The sequence below is a fragment of the Aedes albopictus genome, chromosome 2 (assembly GCF_035046485.1).
Source record: "Aedes albopictus strain Foshan chromosome 2, AalbF5, whole genome shotgun sequence".
NCBI classification, from domain to species: Eukaryota; Metazoa; Arthropoda; class Insecta; order Diptera; family Culicidae; genus Aedes; species Aedes albopictus.
In genome coordinates this window covers 171827275-171851922 of record NC_085137.1, presented here as the reverse complement: position 1 = coordinate 171851922, position 24648 = coordinate 171827275, and the positions used below count along the sequence as shown (strand labels likewise).

The 24648-nt window shown below is 41.6% G+C and overlaps 1 protein-coding gene across 1 annotated transcript in view; it reads left to right on the top strand.

Moving 5' to 3' along the window:
• The window catches only part of LOC109404609 (protein Atossa), a 56615-nt gene that overhangs the window by 1331 nt on the left and 30636 nt on the right, over positions 1-24648 (top strand). The gene's annotated exons all lie outside the window — the stretch shown is intronic.

Below are 24648 nucleotides of genomic sequence, written 5' to 3'. Positions count from 1 at the left end.
TCCTTTTTGCCTTTCTCGTACACCAAGGTGTACCGAAAGGCTATATGTTCACTCCAAAAACGAAAATTTGATAGAGCCTCCGGAGGGGTCAAGTCTTATATACCAATCGACTCAGCTCGACGAATTGAGGTGATGTCTGTGTGTGTGTATGTGTGTGTGTGTGTATGTGTGTGTGTGTGTATGTGTGTGTACAAAAAAACTCACATCACTTTTTGGCAGTAAACCTCATCCGATTTCAATGACCGACGGTTCATTCGACGCGGAATCTGGTCCCATTGTTTCCTATTGAAAATGGTTCGGATCGGTTCAGCCATTCCGGAGATATGGCCATTTAGGTGTTCCGGAACGATACCCCAGGAAGGGACCAGATATGCAAATGCATCAAACCTATGCATGTGACACATCAAACCACGGCATTTTCGATAACCTGATGAGCGGTAAGCAGAAAAATAGTCTAAGACCATATCTGAACCGGTAGTGTTCCCGAATCGGTTCTGGGCGTCCCGCTGTAAGTGGCCAAATATACAATTGTACCAAACCCATGCAAGCGACACCTCAAACCACGGCATTTTAGATGACCTGATGGACAATGAGCAGGAAAATCATCTCAAACCATATCTGAACCGGTAGTGTTCCGGAACCGGTTCAAGTCGTCCCGCTGGAAGTGGCCAAATATACAAGTGAACCAAACCACGGCATTTTCGATAACCTGATGAGCGGTAAGCAGAAAAATAGTCTCAGACCATACCTGAACCGGTAGTGTTCCGGAACCGGTTCTAGGCGTCCCGCTGGAAGTGGCCAAATATACAAGTGAACCAAACCACGGCATTTTCGATAACCTGATGAGCGGTAAGCAGAAAAATAGTCTCAGACCATACCTGAACCGGTAGTGTTCCGGAACCGGTTCTAGGCGTCCCGCTGGAAGTGGCCAAATATACAATTGAACCAAACCCATACATGCGACACATCAAACCACGGCATTTTCGATGGCCTGATGGACAATGAGCAGGAAAACCAGCAGGAAAGATCATATCTGAACCAGTAGTGTTCCGGAACCCGTTCAGGGGTTCCCGCCGAAGTGGTTAAATCTGAAAGAGAAACAAACCCGTGCATGCGTCACATCAAATAGCGGCTTTTTAGATTACCTAATGAACGGTCAGCAAGTGTTTCGGAATCGGTTTTGAGTGGCCGGAAGAGGCCAAATGTAAAAGTGAACCAAATCCAGGCATGTGACACAACAAATCGTGGCTTTTGCGATAACCTGATGAACAGTTAGCTAGAAAATAGCCTTACGTCACTGGTAGTGGTCCGGAATTGGTTCCGAGAGTCCCGTCGAAATTGTCAAACCCTGCATGTGGCACCTTCAATTTGCAGCGTTTTTGGTTAACCGATGAGCAGTTAACAAGACAATAATGTTAGACCATATTTGGTTCAGCCGGTAGTTACCCGGAATCAGATCCGGGTAGTAAAATGTAAAATTTAACCAAACCCATGGATGCGGTACATCAAATCACGACCAGTCTTGTAAACATTCGACACTTTTTACTACCTTCATTTCGTTGCCGCAGTCGGGTGTCAGTCGGCTTTGTTACATTCGTGCGCTATCGTTACCTCTTACCTACACACAACACGAGCAGTAGAACGAAGACTGATCACGACTTATCGACAACCTGATGGAAAAATAGGGTCAGACCACATTAGATTCCCGATAGTGTTGCGGGTTCAGCTGTGGCTTCGAAAGTGGTTAGAAGTAAAAGTGAAGCAAACCCATTCATGCGATACACAAATCGCGGTGATTAGGTAAAGGTGAATAAATAGCAATAAAATATTCTCAGACCATAATTAGGACAACCGGTAGTGTCATGGTCCATGACTCATGGAATCAAATCCGGCTATCCCACAGGAAATTACCAAGTATAAAAATGGACCAAACACATACATACGACACATCAGATCGCAGATTTTTTGATAATCTAATGAACGGTTACCAAGAAAATAGCCTTAGATCACATTAGAGACTATCTGTTGTGTAGCAGAACCAACGTTCATGTGAAAAATTAAATCGTGGCTTTGTTTAATGGCCTGATAAACATTAGGTATGAACAACAGTGACGAATAGGTCTAAGTTCTCATATAAGGACTGTTCATTTTATAAAGAGGACACCTTATTTGTGTGATATCTTTTTATTTTTCAATAAAATCATTATCGGTTTTTTGCATAAATTTCCATAGCTATTCTACAGTGTAGGAAAAATATAACATTATACAAATTGTCCTTAGTTATGGAACTGAAGCGGTTTTCGTTAAAACTCAATAAAACCCCATTTCTCAAAATTCTACACAACTTTCCACATACATAACTTTAAAATTTTCAGGAACTTTCCAATGTGTTGGGATCTAATACTATTCTTCTAAAGGTAGAGTGTAATAGTTGGTCAGTAATAATGCACCAAGCATTATACAGCTTGATATAGTAAGTTGCCTTGTTATCAATGAAATTGATAAAAAATACTTATTTAAGTCCAGTGATGCAATAACACTACGGAATCAGTTCAAAATTTGTCCAGTATAAAAGAGAATCGCATTCTAAATGATACCGAAGAAAAATATGCTTTAAAGTACATTCTTCATCATAAATTTAATACTTAATGATGGCCATAATGAAAAATTCCATACTTTTTGCTCCATAAATGCAAGTTTTTGATTCTAGAGCAGCTTATTATTATTTATTTTCAGCACGGTCTGACCCTATGTGATTATATACCTTATTTGAAAATAACTACATGTTAATTTTTGTTTTCGACATCATTGTTAAGTTGTATTTGCAATAGAGTACATCGTTATTTAGAAGAACCTTCAAAGAACGAAGCGGTTTTATCTCCGGTAATTGCCATGAAGCACAGTAACCAAGCCAACAATGCTATCAAGAAGCGGTTTTCTGCATTTGAAATTGCATTATTAGTACTTTCGACTAGATCCATTGAAAACATTCAAAAGTTAATATTTTTATACATTTTTGTTTAATAAATAAATTTTATTCTGAAAATCGAGTCCAACTTGTAACTTTAATATCTCAACAACCATTATTCCGATTAGGTTTATATTTTGCCAGAATATGTACCACTCCAACTGCTGTAGCATGGCAAACACTTTTATGCAATTAAAAACGATACACCGATGTTCTACAGAAATTTTGTGTTTAGCTTTAGTTTTTGGGAATTGAAAAATTGATCTCTCCAAACACTTTGCCACATTTCTTTGAAGTTCAATAATTTTAACCCAATTTATTTATGGTTATTATCTGCTAATATAATGTACTGAGCAACTAACCAAGGCTGCTCAAATTTGAACTACGCGTTTTCTTTTTATAGCCTTGCAAAGTTGTCCTCTTTATAAAATGAACAGTCCTTATGAGAACAAAATATAGACAAAACTAAAGCGATCTCATCAAATCGTACCATTTCAGATTCCTAAGGTGTAAAGTTATAGCAGGATTGGTCAACGTTGAATGGAAAAATAAGAATTTGATCGCGTAAACAGAAGATGGTGGCTGTTTTAAGGAATTTTGAGCTCTAAAACTATGTAAAATAAGTCTATTTGGTATGGGAAATTTGTTTGGAGTCCACCAGAGTATCCAAAATAGCGGTCCAAAGTCCAAGATAATGGCCCAGTATTCAAGTTAGTGCCTATTTTATAGGATTTTTAAATCTTGCATTATGGGCATATTTTGTATGAAAATATGTCCAGAATTCAAAATTTGTAATCAGAAAACCCAAGCTGTGCGCTGTTTCACAAGTTCTGCAATATGCCTATAGTTTGAATGGGGAAGAATGCCGGTCTTCGTCCAAAACTGGTAACCAGAAAATCATAAACGACATGCCAAAATTCAATACGGCGACTATTTTATGTAATTTTAGGTGCAGAATCCAAAAATGAATACCTGGATGTTCTGGTATGGATATATGGGTTCTGGATGAGATGGTGTCTCAATGTTCAAGATGGCGGTTAGTTTAGTTGGGATAGATATCCGGAGTCATAAAATGATGGCCGGAAAATCTAAAATGACGTTTCAAAATTTTGCGGCTTCATGACACTTGTTTGGTTTTAGTTTTGGATCGTTGTCTTATATTTTCTGATTATTGGATGTTATGCTAATATAAAATGTATCCATATTGAGTAGATTTAGCAAGCAGTTTTCATTTTGTATTTATGTCAATGTCATCAACATGTCGCTCGAGTTTTGTTGAAAGGATATTTTAAAGCACGAGAAAGGCACCATCACCGCTAGGTGGATTAATTAGGGTTTTTCCTACTAGTCTTGAAAGAGAACTTCCTTCACCACCTTTTCTGTTCCTGTATCACGTGGAATGCATAAAAATGCCTTGTCAAACGTACGTATTTTAAGACAAAAACATTACTCTTTTGCACCACCAAATGAACTCCATGAAATTTTTCACAACTTATGAGTTTTTTTATGATTTTCTTAAAGCTTATCAATCTTCAAAACTCAAGTAACGACTCAGATGACGTATACTGCCCCCATTGGCATAACAGTCCCACGTGAAAAGGAAAACGAAAGATGGGACGAGATCAATTCCTGGAGGAAATCTCGGTGAATACTTGAAAAAACATCCGGAGGAACCCCTAGAGGAACTCTTGGAGAGTTTCAGGGAGGATTCCTAGAGGAATCCTAGAGAAATTCTCTGGAGGGATCCTTGGAGGCAAACCTAACAGGTATTTCAAGATTGATGGTTCAAGGTGATTCTGTGAGAATCCATAGACGATTTTTTAAAACTCCTTTTTATGTGTGAATTTTAATTATGGCTAATTCTTAACACACCGTAGAAGAATTCTTACAACCCCTCAAGTTGTGTCGCTCCTAGCTACTCAACTGACCGTACCTCATGCACCGGTATGGTCGCGTGCCGATGGATGAGAGATGACAGGAGAAGAATAGAGGGCAAATAATGAGAGCGATAGGGAATTCCACTTTGTTGACAACAAACCGCAAAGTCATTGAAGAAGCAAGCAGTGAATTTTTCCATACTTAGTTTCTTATTATATTATTACTATAAATAATTCTTAAATCTAATATAACGACTAAAGTAAGGTAGTGAAATTGATCTTAAAACTAGAAATGCTTAATACTAAATGAATTTCTATAGTTTCATGCGACAACGACTTTGGACAAATACTTAAACTAAAGCTAACCTAAACATACACGTTAGCCTGAAGGTAAATAGATTAAAATGTGGAAAATAGACATAAATACTTACTTAACATACATGTAAACAGACCTCACATCGCTAGTCAGGGACTTTCGACTTGAGAAGGACAAAAGAACGAAGATTGACTAAACGTAAGTAACGAAAAACAAGTACTTTAAACACAATGTTGAATTACCTTAAACCTACATGCAGGATATTAAAATATCTACTAAAATACGGATATTGCAAATCTCGGAAACCTCCCTTTCTTCGCCACCGAAACCCAACAACTTTTAATATCGTTTACCGGAGGAGGTGGAAGATGTCCAATCCGGTCGAGCAAAATACCCCTACGACCAGCAGAGGTACTGAAGGTAAGAAGATGCCCGAAAAGACACGTCCCTCTCGAAAGCAAAAATCAAATAAAGACCCCCCCATCGACCCCCTACGCGACCCTAAAGCTAAGAAAAACACGTCTGTCGGTTCCCGATCGCGCGCGGGTGACAATAAATCACCAGTATCTTCCCGGATTCGAGCTTCCAAAAAACACTGTGTTATGTGCGCGGGTGTAGAAGATGGTGAGTTAGTTCGGTGTAAAACTTGTGGCTGTCGGTACCATGTCAGCTGTGCAGGAGTTTCCCAGGACGTTGCGGATTGCGACTGGAGTTGCTTGAAATGCGAAACCGCGAAAGTACACCAGGATAAGCAGAAGACGTCCAAGAAGAAGACCACCAATGCAGAGCATCCGACGAAGCCGATTAGGAGAAGTTCTAAGAGGATGGATTCTGGTAAACCAAATAAATCGGTGAAGGATTCAACCTCTAAGGATCGCCGACAGAAACCAAAAGCTTCTGCCCCCGAAATATCAGCGAACGTGGATGCTATGTTGGCCGCTGAAATCGACAAGTTGGCGAACGTCTCAACGAAAGCGAAGTCTATAGTGTCCAATTCATCGTGCAAATCGGCACTATCGCTGAAGCTGCAGATGCAGAAAGTGTTGGCCGAAGAAACGTTGATGCTTGAGGAGATGAAGCGACGACGGGAGTTCATGAAGAAAAAGTGCGAGCTGATGGAGGAAATTGCTGAGGTACAAAGCTGTCCAGTACCAGGGGCCCGAACAACAGATCCTTTAACGAAGGTGAAAGGTTGGCTCCAGAAGCAGCATCAAGCCGAAAATGAATCAGGAGCGGCGGATGACGATGAGCACGATAGCGACGATGATACGGAGGACAACATGGACGACGACGAGGATGACGACGCCGGAGATACCGAATCAAGCTCGGAGTATGCGGCCGACGAAGAAGGTGACAACTCGTCGGGCGAAACGGAACCGGAAAGCGTCGATAGCGAAGACGGTTCTAGCTCAGCAGACGAGTCATACCACGAGCGAGGTGATGAACACCATGAGGAAAGATTTTCTCCTAGGGAACGTTCAACTCCGGTACAAGTGAGGGCTTCCAGAACGTCAAATCGGGTGAAGTATTCCCGGTCTAGTGCCACGCTTTCACGCAACCAGATTGCGGCACGTCAGGTTGTGCCATGTGATCTCCCGAAGTTTGGCGGCAGCCCAGAGGAATGGCCGATGTTCATATCGACATTCGAAAGTACGACGAGAATGTGTGGCTACAAGGACGAGGAGAATATGATCCGCCTTCGAAACTGTTTAAAAGACGAAGCGTTTGCCTCTGTGCGGAGCTTTCTGATGCATCCGTCGATGGTATCGAAAGCGATTAGCGTCCTGAAACTTAGGTTTGGTCAACCGCATATGATCATCAGTACGTTGCGCGAGAAGGTGCTAGCTACGCCACCGATTAGAACTGATTCGATCGAAAAGCTAGTAGACTATGCACTTGCCGTACAGAACTTGTGTTCGACTATCGATGCTTGTGGGCGGAAGGAGTATATGCGTGATGCGACTCTGATGCAAGAACTCGTTTGCAAGCTTCCCTCCGCTATTAAACTGGATTGGGCGAGGCACAGCAAAACACTAGCGAAGGTGACCCTATCAACCTTCTCCGATTGGATTTTCTCGATTGCGGAAGATGCAAGCATCGTAGCAAACCCTCGAAAGTCCCACAGCTACGAGCAGGAGCCACGCAATAAGCGCCAAGGAAAGGTTTTCGTCAACACTCACGTTGAATCTTCTCCATCGGTAGCGGGTGGCCAGAAGGTTACTGGCAATCGGCCGAACGTCGTTTCTAGCGGCAAAACCTCGATGGAAGGACCGACCATATGCCCTACTTGCAAGGGCAGCTGTCGAACTGCAGCGAAGTGTAAGCGTTTCCTCGATCTCTCATATGAAGCAAAATGGGCAGCCGTTCGCGAGCTCAGAATATGCCGTCGTTGCCTATGACAGCATGGAGGTAACTGCAACAGCAAGCCGTGTGGAGTCAACGGGTGTACATTCAAGCATAATCCGCTTTTGCACAAGAGCCTCGTTGCACCAGGTGAAGTCACAGGCAGCCCGGGTAGCCCTAACCCGGCCAAGGCGAATGAAGAACGCAGTATCAACACACACCGCGTCGAAACTGGCCTAGAACTGTTCCGGTACATCCCTGTAACGTTGTTTGGGCCGACGAAGCAAGTGGAGTGCTACGCTTTTCTTGATGATGGATCCGAGCTGACGTTGTTGGATGAGCAGATCGCCAAGGATTTGGATTTGATCGGTGGTGCGAAGCCGTTGTGTTTGAAGTGGACTGCAGGAACTCACCGCTTCGAGGAGAAGTCAAGATGTGTGGACATCGGAATTTCCGGATCGGCGGGAAGAAGGTTTGAGCTAAGCGGAGTGCGGACGGTTGAAGCGCTTGAGCTACCATATCAAAGCTTGAACGTCGAGGTACTTCAGGAGAAGTATAAGCATCTGCGCAGTATCCCAGTGGAGTCGTATAATCGTGTCCAACCAAGGATCCTAATAGGAGTCAAGCATGCCAATGTTTCGTTGGTAAGACGGTGCCGAGAGGGAAAGGAAGGCGAGCCCATCGCCGTGAAGACCCATCTGGGGTGGACGATCTTCGGAGGTTGGTCGAAGCAAGAATCGAGCAACGGCGGGAGCCATATCACATTTGTGCGTGCAACCTACAGAACGATGAACAACTGCACCTGGCAGTGAAGCAGTACTTCAGCCTGGATAGCCTGGGAATCATGATGCCAGTTGCGGCCTCAGTATCTAAAGACGACGAGAGGGCCTTGATGTTGCTCAGTTCGCTCACGCAGGTCACCGGTAATAGATACCAAACCGGACTGCTCTGGCGTTTCGATAATATTCGCCTTCCGGACAGCCGGCCAATGGCCTTACAGCGGCTCAAGTGTCTAGAAAGGCGTCTAGCCAAAAATGCCGATCTGAAGCTTGCCTACGATGGGAAACTAGCAGAATACGAAACGAAAGGGTACATTAGGAAGGTAACCCAGAAGGAGATAGAGCAAAACAAAGGTCACTCTTGGTACCTTCCCACGTTTCCGGTTATAAATCCCAACAAGCCAGGAAAGATCCGTATTGTATGGGATGCAGCAGCAACCGCACATGGAGTAAGTCTCAACTCTATGCTGCTTACTGGTCCAGACTTGTTAAGCTCGTTGGTGGCCGTCCTGAACCAATTTCGGGAAAACCGCATAGGCATTTGTGGAGACATTCGCGAAATGTTTCTCCAGATCGGAATACGTCGAGAGGACCAGTTCTACCAGCTGTTTCTATGGAACGACAACGTGAATCAGGAAGAACCCAGCACGTACGTAGTCCCCGTAATGATCTTTGGGGCCCGGTCATCGCCAACTACAGCGCAATTCGTTAAAAACCAGAATGCTCAGAGGTTCCGTGCCGAGTTCCCCGTGGCAGTTGAAGTCATTGAAAAAAAGCACTATGTGGACGACATGCTTGCCAGCACCGAAATGGAAGATGAAGCCATCGACCTGGCAAAGTCGGTGAAACACGTTCATGCTCAAGGCGGCTTTGATATAAGGAACTGGGTATCTAATTCCGCCAAAGTTTTGAATGCGCTGAACGAAAGCCCGACGAGTGAGAAGTCCCTAAACATTGCAGCCGACATTGCGACGGAGAAAGTCTTGGGGATGTGGTGGAACACCTCAACCGACTGCTTCACCTTTAAGATCTGCTGGACCAGGTTTGACGCAGTATTGTTTGACGGAAGCAGAGCGCCTACCAAACGTGAACTTCTTCGGATCCTGATGAGTATCTTTGATCCGTTGGGACTCATTTCACAATTCCTAATGATCCTCAAGGTTACACTCCAAGAAGTATGGCGTAAGGGACTGAAATGGGACGACCAGATAGAAGGCAAGCAGCTCGACGATTGGCAGACGTGGACAAAATTGCTACCGAAGCTGGAGGAACTCCAAATACCTCGATGTTACCGCCAGATCACAACAACTGGAGCCCAGATTCAAATGCACACATTCGTGGACGCTGGAGATAAAGGGATGGCTGCAGTCGTGTATCTACGGTTCGAAGAAAATGGAATCGTCGAATGCGCTTTAGTCGGGGCGAAAACACGGGTTGCACCATTGAAGTACCTGTCAACGCCGCGTTCGGAACTCCAGGCTGCTGTCATCGGAGCGAGATTATCCAACAGTACTATGAAGTCATTGTCTCTTTCAGTGTCGCAGCGCTTCTTCTGGTGTGACTCACGTAACGTACTGTGCTGGTTACGTTCCGATCACCGTCGTTACAGCCAGTATGTTGCGGCGAGAACGAGTGAAATTCTAGACACTACGGAAGTTAACGAATGGAACTGGATCAAATCGGAGTGGAACGTAGCAGATGATGGCACGAAATGGACCGGGCAGGTGCAGATGAAGTCCGACGATCGTTGGTTTCTAGGGCCGGCATTTTTACAGAAAGCGGAGCGAGATTGGCCAGTTATCCCGTACAACCAAGAAACTACGACCGAAGAGCTTCGTACCAGTGTTCTGGTGCACAGGAAAGTTCGGGATCCAGTGGTTGTGGCTAGTGACTACTCTAGCTGGAATCGTCTGCTAAAAGTTACGGCATATGTACAGCGATTCGTGTACAATCTACAAGCGAAACGACAGGGATTAGTTTCACATCAAGGACCATTGTCTAGTGAAGAATTGCGACTGGCTCAGCTGTACCATTTTCGGCAGGCGCAACAAGAGGTGTATCACGAAGAGATGTTGGTGCTGAAGGAGGGGTCGAAAAATGGAGAGAACGTGCGGAAGCAATGGCAACAATACAGTCGCAGTCAGATCTACAAGATGAGCCCATTCGTGGACGAAGACGGAGTTTTGCGAATGAACAGCCGAGCTGCGAAGTGCTCTTTCCTGTTTCCGGACGAAAAATTCCCGATAATACTTCCGGACAACCATCCGGTCACCAAAATTCTCCTAGTGGATTTCCATGAGAGGTACCATCATCGCAATTATGCTACTGTGGCCAACGAGGTGCGTAGACGGTACTGTATTCCACGACTTCGTCAAACACTTCGCAAGATGCGATGTGGATGTCAATGGTGTCGGAACCGGGATGCGAAACCTGCACCACCAGAGATGGCAGAACTTCCTTCGGCGAGAATGGCTGCCTTCACCAGGCCATTTTCCCATGTAGGCGTAGATTTCTTTGGGCCTATTGAAGTCTTAGTGGGGCGAAGGGTCGAGAAGCGTTGGGGGGTCTTATTGACGTGTCTAACTGTCCGGGCTCTTCATATTGAGGTTGCTAACTCCCTTAGCACCAGCTCATGCATGATGGCGTTGAACAATTTCATCGCTCGTCGAGGCACACCAGTGTGCTTTTACTCCGATAGAGGGACGAATTTCGTCGGCGCGTCCAAAGAGCTTCGCGACGCTCTGAAGGCGATTGATAAGCACGAAATGTCGAAGGAGTTCACAACACCAGCTACGTCTTGGCAGTTCAACCCACCATCCAGCCCACACATGGGCGGTAGCTGGGAGAGGTTGATTCAATCGGTAAAGCGGAACTTGACGGAAGTGCTGAAGTGTAGGCGATCAACGGATGAGGAACTACGCAGTGCGTTGACACAGATCGAATCTGTTCTCAACAGTCGCCCACTTACTGATGTTCCCGTGGACAATGAGTCGGAACCGGCTCTGACTCCCAACCATTTTTTATTGGGGTCATCGGATGGCTCCAAACCCCTGACACTATTCGATGACAGCGTTCAAGCTGTGCGACGGGGATGGCAGGTGTCCCAAATGATGGCGAATCTTTTTTGGAGACGTTGGCTTCGGAATTATTTACCCGAAATCACTAAGCGAACCAAGTGGTTTAAGAAGGTAAAGCCCATAGCCGTGGGGGATATCGTCGTGATTGTGGACCCGGAGTTACCACGGAACTGCTGGCCTAAGGGTCGGGTAATCGGTACAGTAGAAAAAGGAAGTCAGGTACGTAGAGCAACTGTTCAAACTAGCAAGGGAGTGTACGAGCGACCAGCGGTCAAGCTGGCGGTCCTTGATATCTGGAGCGAAAATAGGTAGGCCAAATCCTGGAGTTGGCATACCGGGGGGGAGTGTTACAACCCCTCAAGTTGTGTCGCTCCTAGCTACTCAACTGACCGTACCTCATGCACCGGTATGGTCGCGCGCCGATGGATGAGAGATGACAGGAGAAGAATAGAGGGCAAATAATGAGAGCGATAGGGAATTCCACTTTGTTGACAACAAACCGCAAAGTCATTGAAGAAGCAAGCAGTGAATTTTTCCATACTTAGTTTCTTATTATATTATTACTATAAATAATTCTTAAATCTAATATAACGACTAAAGTAAGGTAGTGAAATTGATCTTAAAACTAGAAATGCTTAATACTAAATGAATTTCTATAGTTTCATGCGACAACGACTTTGGACAAATACTTAAACTAAAGCTAACCTAAACATACACGTTAGCCTGAAGGTAAATAGATTAAAATGTGGAAAATAGACATAAATACTTACTTAACATACATGTAAACAGACCTCACATCGCTAGTCAGGGACTTTCGACTTGAGAAGGACAAAAGAACGAAGATTGACTAGACGTAAGTAACGAAAAACAAGTACTTTAAACACAATGTTGAATTACCTTAAACCTACAAGCAGGATATTAAAATATCTACTAAAATACGGATATTGCAAATCTCGGAAACCTCCCTTTCTTCGCCACCGAAACCCAACACGTGGTATAACCCTGGAGTTATACAGAGAGATATTCCTGGAAGAAACCTTGGAGAATTCTGTGAAGGATCCTCCGGAGGAATTCTGAATAAATTCTTGGCAAAATCCCTACAGGAGTACCTTGAGAAACTCATTCAGTAAACTGTGGGAAAACCCCTGAAGAAATCTGGAGATTTCCCAGAGGAATTTTAGATGGAATTGCTCGGTGAACCTCAGCTGGGGTTTCTGGAAAAATAAATCCTGGAATTCCTGGAGTGTGCCCACGTAGAATCCCAGGATCTCTGTGAGGAAACAGAGGAGGAATCTCAAGGTAAAATCGCTGGAGGAAACCCTGGAGAAATATACGCAGGAATCATAGAAGGGATTGCTGCAAGAATCCCAGCAGTATTTCCAGGAGAAATACCAATATGCTGAAGGAATTTTTGAAGCAATTCCTAAAAAAATCTAAAGTTATGTTTTGGAGAAAAATATCTGAAGTTATCACAGCAGCAATTCCTGGGGGAATACCAGGAGGGATTTCGGAAGGCATCCCAGCAAGAATTCCTGAAAAACACCAGCTAAAACTCTTGGACTAATTCCAGCAGGAGTGCCTGGTTGAATTCTTAGAATAACTTCTCAGAGGAATCCATCATGGAATTCCTGGGAAATTCCCTAGAGGGATCGTTAGAATAATTCCTGGGAGAATTTCTGGAGATAGCTCAGAAGGGGGAGCTCAAGTTGCCTCATCAGAAATTGCTTGAGCAGTTCTAAAGCAACTTCAGCTTGAGTTTATGCAGAAATCCCAACATAAATATAATAAACAAACTCAACAGGAATTCCCGAAGAAATTTAAATAGGATTACTAAAAGATATTTATGGTAGAAATCCGTGAGGTAATAATTTATATATTCGCCGCAAGAATACACAGAACACTCAGCTCATACGCAGGCTCTGTTCTATTGGGACGCAACGCCAGGAAAAAGAAGATTTGTTCGTTACGTAATTTGTATATGTCGCCAAAAGACATGCAGGTATACCTCGATTTATCCGACCCTCGATAATATAGTGTCTTGACACAAGGGGGGCACTTAATATCAATAAATTGCTTTGTGGAGCATCCATAATAGCGTCAAAATATACCAAAGTATGTATGTCATAGTTTTATGTATTGAGCTTAATCTTTTACTTCCCTTTCTGACTTCATTTTTTTTAATAAATATTTCCCGCTTTGTGTGAACTGTTGGAGCAACTTCTGATAGAATCCATGGAACAACTTTTGAAGAAATTCCTGCTGAAATTTAAGAAGTAATTCTAGGAATATTGGAGAAGTATCTAATTTCCGTAAGTGTCACTAAAGAAATTTCAGAAGTAATTAAAAAAAAAAAATGTGAGGAAAATTTCTAAATTTAAAAAAAAAATCTGAAAAAGCAGGAATATGTGAGGTATTCATTGATGGATTTTCTGAAGATATTCTGGGAGGAAAGCTGCTGAAACATCTGGAATATACCTGGTGATATACCTCTTGAAATATTTTTGGATAAAATCCTAAAGAAATCCCCTAATAAAAAATCCTTAAACATTTTTAACGAATTCCTGCAGGAATCCATTGAGAAATCCCTGAAGGATATCCTGGAGGAATTTCTTAGAAAATACATACAGTATCGGACAATAAAAATGCACCAAAACCATTTTCCCATACAAAATAGTCAACTTTAGATTGCCATATCTCAGTTATCACTCAACCAATTGTTTTCATTTTTCTGTGACGAACTACAAAACATTTCAATTCTCAAAAAACTATTGAAAAAGTTCGGTGATAACTATTGATACAAAAGTTACAGAAAGGTTGAATTTTGACAATAAAAATGCACCAAGTCAAAAAGTTCTGTAGTAAAAAGTGGTTACGTCATATCATTATGGTGTCGTCGGAAAATATTATTCTTGTGTAATGACGAATACATTTGCTGAAGAGACGAACAGGATATGACTTCAGTATTTTTTGCTATAGGGTGGGGTGGGGCAAGATGGGTCACCTAAGGATGGATCACCATAACTTTGTAAATACAAATCGTATTGGTTTGTATTCGTCCGCTACTCTTTAATACACTAGTTAGCTATGCTAAAAGCCGATAAAAAGTTCAATAAATACAAAATATGATGTTAAACAAGCAGTTTTAAAAAGTGATCGATATTGGGCCGTGAAAAAAGGGCGGGGCAAGATGGGTCACCTTTTAAGTGATTCACATTTTCTCAACGTAAAACGTCAAAATATAAGATTTTTTCCGCATTCATATATGCTCCATATCCATACTGAGTAAACAAAAGCTACTAGTAAACATTTTATAAATTTATTTGGAATATAAAAAACTTTACGATATGAGTGGTCCTAAAACGACTTGAAAATCGATGTTTTCACTAAAAAATTATCATAATTTTATGTTATAATTTTGAGCGTTCATTCCGCTTGATTGAAGTCATTTATGAGATAGTCTTGTAACATAAAATAAATAACTTTTGAATGCTCCAAAAATACGTTCAAAATTGAAGGTGACCCATCTTGCCCCGCGGCCGTTTATATGGAGATTATATGGAATGTATCGCATAAGAAAAATGGCTAAAAACCATTTTATTTTTTATTTCAAATGAGAATGAATAATTTTTCAATCAATGCCCCAAGCTTTTGTATATTTACGCTGGTCATCTAACAAAATTATTAACATAATCAAAACATGAGTAATGCGCCCGAAAATGGCACTGACCCATCTTGCCCCGCCCCACCCTACAACTTTTTGTCTTGGTGCATTTTTATTGTCAAAATTCAACCTATCTGTATTTTTTGTATCAATAGTTATCATCAAACTTTTTCAATAGTTTTTGATAATTGAAATGTTTTGTAGTTCGTCACAGAGAAATGAAAATAATCGGTTAAGAGATACCTGAGATATGGCTTTGGTGTATTTTTATTGTCCGATACTGTAGATTAATACCCGGCGATGAAATCTCTGTGTGAATTTCTGCAGGAATCTCTGCAAGATTGTCTTCCAGCCTTTCCGTAAGAATCCTTATAAGAATCATTGAAATAATCTGTAGAAAACTTTCTGAAGAAATCTTTGGAGTATTTCTTAAGAAATGCTTTGAGAAATTTGTGGAAACGATATATTTGAAGGAATATCTAAAGTAATGCGAAGAAATCTTGGGAATTACCTTAATATTCTCTTGTAGAATTTATAACGTGAATAATTTTCTATAAAAAATCCATGTGCGGAGTATGTTTGACAAAATTCATAGAAGGTTTTCTGGATGAACGCTTTGAAAAATTTCTGGGAAAATCTATATGAGAAAAAAAATCTGAAGAAATTCGTAGATGAATTTCTGGAACAATCTATGCAATTTTTTTCGAAAGGCATTCTTGAAGTATTTTCTAAAGGAATCCATGCAACATTTTTGGAAGCTATCCGTGCAAGACTTTCTTAAGATGTCATTGGATAGATTTCTGGAGGAATTTTTAAAGAAATCCCTAGAAGATTTTGTAAAAGAATTTCTGATTGAATTTCTTCAGGATTTCCTGGATGATTTTTTATGTATATTTACGAGCAGTTTCCAAAGGAGCCGCCGAAAGAATTTCTTTAAGAATACCTGGGAGATTGTTTTCAGAAACTCGTGAAAGATTTTTAAAAGAATCTTTGGATGGATTTCAGCATGGGGCCATGAAAGAATTATCGAAAAATCCGTGGAAGTTTTTTAGAAGCTATCCTTGGAGAAATTTGGAGAAAATCTCTGGAGGAAAAATTATTTCTGATGAAATTATTAGTCGAATTTATGATCAAAGCTATGGAAGATTTTTTGAAAAAAAACCCTCGAAGGAAAAATTGTGAAGGAACCCCTTGAGCAGTTGCTATAGGGATCTCTGCCGAATGGATCTCACCTTTTTTAAAAAGTCTTTGAAGGAATTTCTAAGGAAATCCCATGAAGATTTTCTGACATAAATTCAGATTTTAAAAAAATCTGGAGCAATTCCTAATGCAAACCCCGGTGAATTTTTTTCTTTGGAGACTGTTTGAGAAAATACTTAAAGGAATTTCTAAAGGATTTATCGGAAGAAAATCTAGAAAAGGCCCGAAAAATACGAATGTGTAAAGAAATTCCTGGAGGAATTTATGCAGAAACTTATTCACAACTGAAGAAATTAGAAATTTCTGTTGGAATTTCTGGAGAAATCCTTGGAGGAATTTCCGAAGTAACCCCAGTAGAAATTTTTGAAGGAGCTTTTAAAACATTGAAAAACTCTGAAATTGTTTCTGAAGGCATCGCTGAAATTTTTAAAAAGGTTGACAAATTCGGGTCAATAAGGTGACAAAATCAGGTCACCACTGTAATACGAACCTACATGTTTTACGGATAAAACGCGAATCCACTGCAGCAAAAAAAACAGCACGAAGAGGATGTGGTTACACAAGCCCAGGAAAGCATGGATCGGAACAATATGTGAAAGTTTTATGAAACTGTGCAATGTGCTGCACTTCTAGGATGTATTGTATTGTAACAACGAAGATGTGTATATGTCTATGAAGGCCAAGCTGTGGAACCACTCACAATGGATGAGATTAAATGAGTTAGTGGAAAAGCATACAAATAGAAGGCCGAATGACTTCTTACAGAAATCTAAATCCTTATTAAATTCTTGTAAAAACGTTTAGTGTAATTTAGAATCTGAATTTGTTTGGATGAGCTGCAAATGGGAAAATAATATCGCTGAAAAAATCGACTGTATTAAGTCAAAAGAACCGATTCATACTACTGAAGGTTGGGTAAAAGAAACATTCAATATGCACCGCAAAGGAAAACTTCACCCTCATTTGGCATAAGGGTCATTTTTTACCCAAGCCGTACACTACGTCAACGAGCTGTTTCCAGTGTGATGCAAAAGGAAGGTTAATATCGAACTATAGATTTATTCAACAATCTGTCAGTTCCTACCATTCGCAGCTGGCAGAATTCCGGATTCAAAGTATGATGACGTCGTTGCAAGTTTCCAGTTGTTCTCCCCACGATGATAACGATTCGCGAAGGTGGAAAATCCTTTCCTACACGTCATCCTATTTTCCCCCGGGCCATATGCATACCTTGTGATCGTTACTGCTGGTTCATTTTCCCAACAACTTCGCGACTGGGTGGTGGTGGGTAGGGTGGCTTATTGCCTTGAATCCTTCCACCCCACGAGCGAGAATCCCTTCACCACTCGTCGGGGGAGAAAGGGTCAAGTTGTAAGCTTTGTCGTGAAAGATATGCTTGCTCGTGACCCAAATAATGCAATTTGGTGGAGATAGTTGGCGCGTGTTTCGCATTAAGCCCTGCACGACGACTGCTGAATCTAAAGTGCACTTTCAATACACAGAAACGTGCACCAATACAGTTGTAGCAGCAGCTGTTGCACTGTCTCGCTGGTTGCCGTCTCTATCGAGTCCAAGTCGGTTGGTACATATTAACTGAACTGGTGGTGACAGACAGGCTAGGGCTGCTGCTCAAACTGCAGAAACTATCTACTGCAGCACGGAGCGGAGTGCTTCTGTCGTATGCGGTACAAAGTGGGAAAATGGAAATCAGAATAGAAGCGAGCTATTCTTAGATGGCGATTAGAATCGAAAAGTGTGACAGAGCATGTGTGGTGCATAGAGGATAGATCGATAACGACCAAGAGCATGGAGCTCTCTCAAAACTGTAGCTTTTGTTTAGTAGTGGCTAATGATGCAAGTTGCATGTGTGAACACGTGCAGTATAAATCCAATTGTGTTATGTTTATGTACGTATGCCTTTATCACATTTTGAACGGTACAAAGCTAACCTACAATCTTATCTGTGACAGTTAGGAATAAGTAAGCAGCATGCAGATTAGTGTAAATTGAAATTATGATGAAGATGCCATAGAGCCACACTTTGGGGTAAAGACAGATAACCCCTAAAATGTTTATCTATTTCCTATGATTTTTTTTAAATGTTTCAAACAATTATTAAATAAATTACTACCGATATACATGGTGAAGAACTATTCAATGGGGAAATTAATTTGTGACTATAGCAAACTAAAAAAAAATCGGTCGATTTGAACTAGAATTTAAATAAGTGAAGCAGTGATTCATTCTAAAAGCGTAACTAGTGATCTCTTACTCTATTATGAATAACATTTATACTCAAATAGGCTCATGCTTATGTATTTTATCAATGTCTTCATGAAACTCCTCAAGAACCCCTCAAAAACTCCTCCTGAAGAACTCCTGAAATCCCCAGAATTCCCAATGACACCCCCTGAAACCTCTCGAAACCTCAGAAAACGCCTCTGAGATTCTTGTAGACTTCCCTTAAACCAACTGAAACACCTTAAAATGTTCTGCAACCTCGAAGAAAACCTATCTTAGATACCCGTAGACTTTCCATGAACACTACTGAAGCCCACAGAAGCCACCTAAAATCCGCTGAATCGCCTTGAAACGCTATGAAACCCAAATGAAACCCCTCAGAAACATCCCCTACTCTTCAGACAATCCTTCCTCCCTTAAGATATGCGGAAACTTCTTGAAATTCATTGAACCGCCTTGAACTGCATTGAAATCCTTTAGAACACTCTAAAAAAACGTAGACTTAAATCATAAACTGAAGCTCAGAAAATGCCACTGTTCGTGGTATTTTATTAAACTCTATGGTAGCCCTTGGAATCCATTGAAACATCTCGAAACCTCTTTGCAACCTCCCTAGAGCCCCTGAAAGTCTGGGTTTAACCACGCTTAAGTACGGTGCTAACAGCCTAATGTATTTTACCAAGACAGTCTGATTTGGATGTCCCTTTTCCTGTTTTCCTTAAAACAATCATGCAAAATGTTTAAAAACCGATCGGAAATGTTTCCAAAACTGCTGACTGCCTGCACATTCCGCACGTTTCCGTTCGCTTGCCGGATCGTCCACAGCTCGACTCGTTTGACCCCCAATTGAGACGGTCCATAAAAAAAACAGTTGGAGAATCGATGGAAAAGCAAAATAAACAATCGGAAAGAAAATAAATGCTCGCTTTGATCCTTCCACGCCAAATGTTGTGTGTTGTTGAAAAGACGGGATCGTCCGAGTAATTTTAGGCCGTCGCCGCCACAACGAAACGTTCAACCAACGAGAGATCAACCAACAACGACTGGACTTGATGGACCCTAGGTCTCTAGAGGAACCCGTATCGGGGTAAAAACTTTCCTCCCTTCTTTTGTACGCTTCGTGAATTAACTAAACTACAATAACAAGGTAGGCTCTGGGATCATTTGAGCTAGGGAACCTGTTTTGGACACTCTCCGCTATAACAAATGCTCACCTTTCCGTATGAAATTTTATGCACATATAGATACTGTACGGTGGTCTTCGTGTGAAAAAAATAGGCCAATTGGGTTCCCCTGCCCAAGTGGTCCCAGACCCTAGATGTATTTTATCGCTTCTCTTGTTTTTCTGTTTTGCTTCAATTTTTGCTTTGGCTTTGCCAGCAGTTCCTTGCCTACCTCAACCGATGACGGTGGTTGATGATGACGATAATAGCACCTTCTCACAGGTTACCTTCCACACCATCCAGGAGAAGGAAATCAAAAGAAGGGAAAAGCACTTATGTGCTTGGTGCTATATACCTACATTTTTGAAATCAGATGTTTTCCAATTTACTTTGGATTCTACTCCATATGCGTTGGTAGTGAGAGTATCTGCCCTGTTATAATAACCGTATGACTCTGCGAGTGGCGGCGATAACAAAAATTGAAGAGTGTGCTCTAGCTGAACGAAAGAAGATGAGATTTGATAGCAATTTCAATTCTACGTGAAATTATGTTAGTAGTGGTAATTTTGGAAGCTCAAATGAATCATATGATAAAAAAATCTATGCGTTCGAAAATTATATTAGTAATAATATGAATAGGAGATAAAACGCAATGTAAGCTATAATGTAGGTATAAAAGCGGACATGATTCTGCCTTTTTAACATCAAATTTTACTTCCTGTGACATTTGTGGAAATAATATAAGGGCCTTCGTTATCGCAGTAGTGGAATATAGTGAAGTGGAACCATCTTGGCAAGGCTCTTATTTTGGGCACTTTTCTGCTATAACTCAGCCAATTTTGAACCAATTGATACAATTTTTGGAACGCGGTGAGATACGTGTAGCATGACGTGTAGTTTGTAACCGTGTACAAAATTTCAAGTCAATTAGTTTGGAAGCGAAAAGTGCCCAAAATACCGGCCACTGCCCAAGTGGCTCGCTATCCTACACTACTTTTACTTTGTTCCGTCAATTGCGATTGAGCTTGAGCTTGATTAACCGCCCGTAGATGCTACTCCAGTACCGCCAGACCAACTACACTCACACAAGGAACCAATGAGATTATCTGCTGGGGACTAGAAGGCATCTTCAGTGTGTGAGCGTTGGTGATCTTCTATTTTTTAGACGACAATGGCGCCTGCCACGTCAGGTTCAGGTATCAGTAGGTCAGCTCCAGAGGCACGTTCTCCTCCATTTGGGATATTTGTGCCATGTCGGGTTGCAGGTCAATGTTGGGAAGTGGAAGGAATTGATTGCAATCGTTTGTATCCACATCAGACCGAAAATACCTCTGCGTCTGCACAAACACATGCGGATGTCGGAGTGTTGGTGGGATATGGTTGGCAGAGGGTTCACACATTGGTGCGTGGATGCCATGCGTAAGGCGATAGATTAGGGCGATTATTACTATGAAGTTTAACTCATATCCGCCCAGCGCCCTATTTATAGGACAGATGCCCCGAACGCCCAGCGTCTTATAAACAGGACAGTCCTTTTGATGTGAATATCTTCAGAATTACGCAAAATTTCAGAATACTTTCTTCAGAGAAGATGTTCTCCACACCCATACCTTGCACATAGTGGACGATATAGTTTGTGACTGGTTCACTAGGTGGCGTGAACGATGCGGCAAAGATTATATATTGTCACGATCTATGAGCTCCATTTCCAATGCGAAAAAAAAATTCCCTGAATTCTTGACAATGGTTAATAATTTATAGTTCATTTCTTCGGCAGAGTTGTATATGGAAGTGGTAGTAGGGGTATTGGAATTCAAGATGGCGGTTCAGGTTCCAAGATGGCAGTCAAAACTCCAGATTATATGCTCTTTAACGGCAATGCTGCTTCGAATATTATGCAATATGGGTATCTATCGATCGGGCTTCATATGCAGAACTCAAAAATGAATATCTGACGCCATTTTGAAATCCAAGATGGCGGATCATGTCCAAGATGGTGGCCATGGAATAGGGCACTGCATTGTAATGATTTTGTATGCAATTTTGACATTTCTTGGCCTTGTTGTTTACAAAATTTCTGTAAGAGTGAAAGAGAAGGAGATAATTTCATGCAGTGCCCTATTGTAGTTTGAGCAATGATACCATACAATATGGGTACCGTAATCCGGGGTCAAATTGATCACTTTAAAACATCGATCGGGCTTAATGAGTAGAAGTCAAAAATCAATATTTGACGCCATTTTGAAATCCAAGATGGCGGGCCATATCCAAGATTGCTGCGGCTACAGTATGTTAGTTTGAGCTATGGGACCATGCAATATGAGTATCTATCGATCGGGACTTATGAGAATAAGGGTAGAGATTCATGGTAGATAGTAGGGTAGCGGGTTGGGTAAACGGGGGAGTAGAAGGTTAGGGTAGGGGATAGGGTGGACGATAGGGTAGAGGGTAGGATACAGAGTAGGATTGAGGGTAGCAAAAAGGTTATGGTAGAGAGTAGGGTAGACAGTACGATTACGTATCGTAGGGTACGGCAGTGGTTATAGTAGAGGATAGGGCAGATGGTAGGGTTGAATGTTATGATATAGGGTTGGAATAGAGGGCAAAGAAGACAGAAAGTTAGAGACTAGAGAGTAGGGTGAAGAATTAATATGAGAATAAATGAACTGAGGTTTTTTCGAGATACCTTCAGTAATTCTTTCCAGGATTTCTTCAGGCATTCCTTTCGAGAATCTTCCCACGTTTATTCCCGGGATGTCTGATGCTTCCGAGATTGCTGTACGGATTGCTCCGGAGTTCTCTTCAGGGATTTTTGCTTTAGAAAAGTTCTCTTCAGGGGTTGCTTTAGAAAATCCTGAAAGGATTCTTTTAGTTATTCTTTTCTGAAGGAATTTAGGGATTTGTGCTGGAATTCCTTCAAAGATTCCTTCCAGGAATCTTGCTGTGATTCCTTAAAGAACTCCTCTCAGAAAAAAAAAAAATATGAAGAAATATAGATTTCTTCCTAGATATTTTTTAGGCAATGCTAGATCATAGAGACATCGTCTATGGTTCTTGCAGGAATACCTGCTCAACTTCTGGCCGGCATTCCTGTCATGATCTTTCTAAGGATTCCATCAGGTATTCTTTACGGGATTCCTTCAGGAATAACTTCAGGGATTTCTGCCAGAATTCCTTCAGAAAATCCTGAAAGGATTCTTTTAGAAATTTAACCACCATTCTTTCATGGATTTCTGATGGAATTACTTCACACATTCATTTTAGTATACTTTCAAAGTGTTCTGTTGAAACATGTTCAGAGAATCCTAATGGAATTCTTTCTACGAGCCGGGATCCTCGCTCGGGATTTATACAGTAATTCCCCCGGAGTTTCTTCTGTGATTATTTCAGGGATTCCCACCAAGCTTTCAGTAGTGGTTCCCTCAGAATTCTACCAGATTTGTCTCTCAGTATTTCTTCAGTAAATCTTCCCATAGAAATCAATTACTTTATTAGAAATTATTATCTGTTTAAAATCTAACTTCTACAGTGTTTTAAGGACAAACGTCTTAAAATCCCGCTTCAAAAATGCATCAGAACTTCAGAAGCACAAATTTCAAGAAGCAAGCTTCAAACAACAGTACATTTTATTATTCTGTTCTTGCTCACTTGTAATAAGCTTAAAATGAGAAGCTCAGGTGTGCTGGTTTTGCTTACGAAGAGATTTGTGCCCTCGAAATCGTGAGTAGGTACCAAAGTCGGCCATTGTGGCGGCCATTTGGGACTCTAACAAGTCTGTCCTTAACGTTTGGTTATGCTACACATAGTGTAATAAGTACAGTCAGGTTTTTTTTACGTGGTTTTCATTTATGCGGCCGCGTAAATGAAAACTCCATACAAAAAAAAATCATCGTCTTATTTTTGCATGATTCGTCGACAAATGGTGAGATTTTTTTACGCGGTTTTTTGAATTTTTAACTGAGTTTTTTTTACGCGGTACGTATCCCCCGCGTAAAAAAACCTGACTGTACTCTTTATTTGATTTGTTTAAAAAAATAAATTTGAGAAATGTCGAAACCAGAGTTTCCTGAACGAATCAGCCATTTTTTCTGTATTTCAGTATATTTTTTGCTGCGAGTCTTTGCCATTTGGCATAAGGCCTTGACATAAGACTTTTTGGGATAAGTTCAATAGGAATAAGGAAAAGTTGACATAACGGTCGTTTGGCATTAGAGACATTGAGCATTGCCAACCAAATGTCCCTTATGCTAAATGACTGCATGCCAAATGTCCCGTTCCAGTTTTGTATGTAAGACAGTTTCTTAATCTGTACATGACTAGAATCGGCCGTTGCTACATCTCTATGGATCATTCGAATGATATCATTGCTGACTAGACCATGGTTTCCCAAACTGTGGATCGCGACCTCCCAGGGGTCGCCGGCCTTCATCCAGGGGGACAACAAATGAGGGAATTTCTATGGTGAGTCGCGAAAAGTACGTCTGCTGGTTAAAGGAGGTCGCGCACCTGAAAGTTTAGGAACCTATGGTCTACACCATCGAGACGATCATTTAAATATCTCATGTACATGAAACTCCACCATACACTATGGGATGACTATCCAGCGGATTTTTCCTTCTTTATCTCTATGCATGACGAATCAAATGAGGGGTCCGCTGTGAAACATGTTTCTTGCTTCCTCTCCTTCGTAGGGTCTCCCATTAGCGATGCATTTTATTGTTATTGCAGTTTGCGGGCATTGCCTGCCTAGTCAGTATGCCTAGTTTCGCTTTTGTTTATGATAGCATTATAATACGTACCTACTGTGTACGAGTACGGCTAACTCGCTGCGTTGCTGTGAGGTAAGTGCAAAAAGTGATTGTTGTTGGGTTCGTCGGCGAGCTGGGACCGTGCCGTTTGTTCATATGCGACTACTGACCGAGTAACGGGTATCTGTAACTGCAGGGAGGGAGGGTGGTATGAGACGTGTGCAAGGGAGTACCTTACACTTACCTACCGCGGTCCACCGAAGGCATTTTATGGG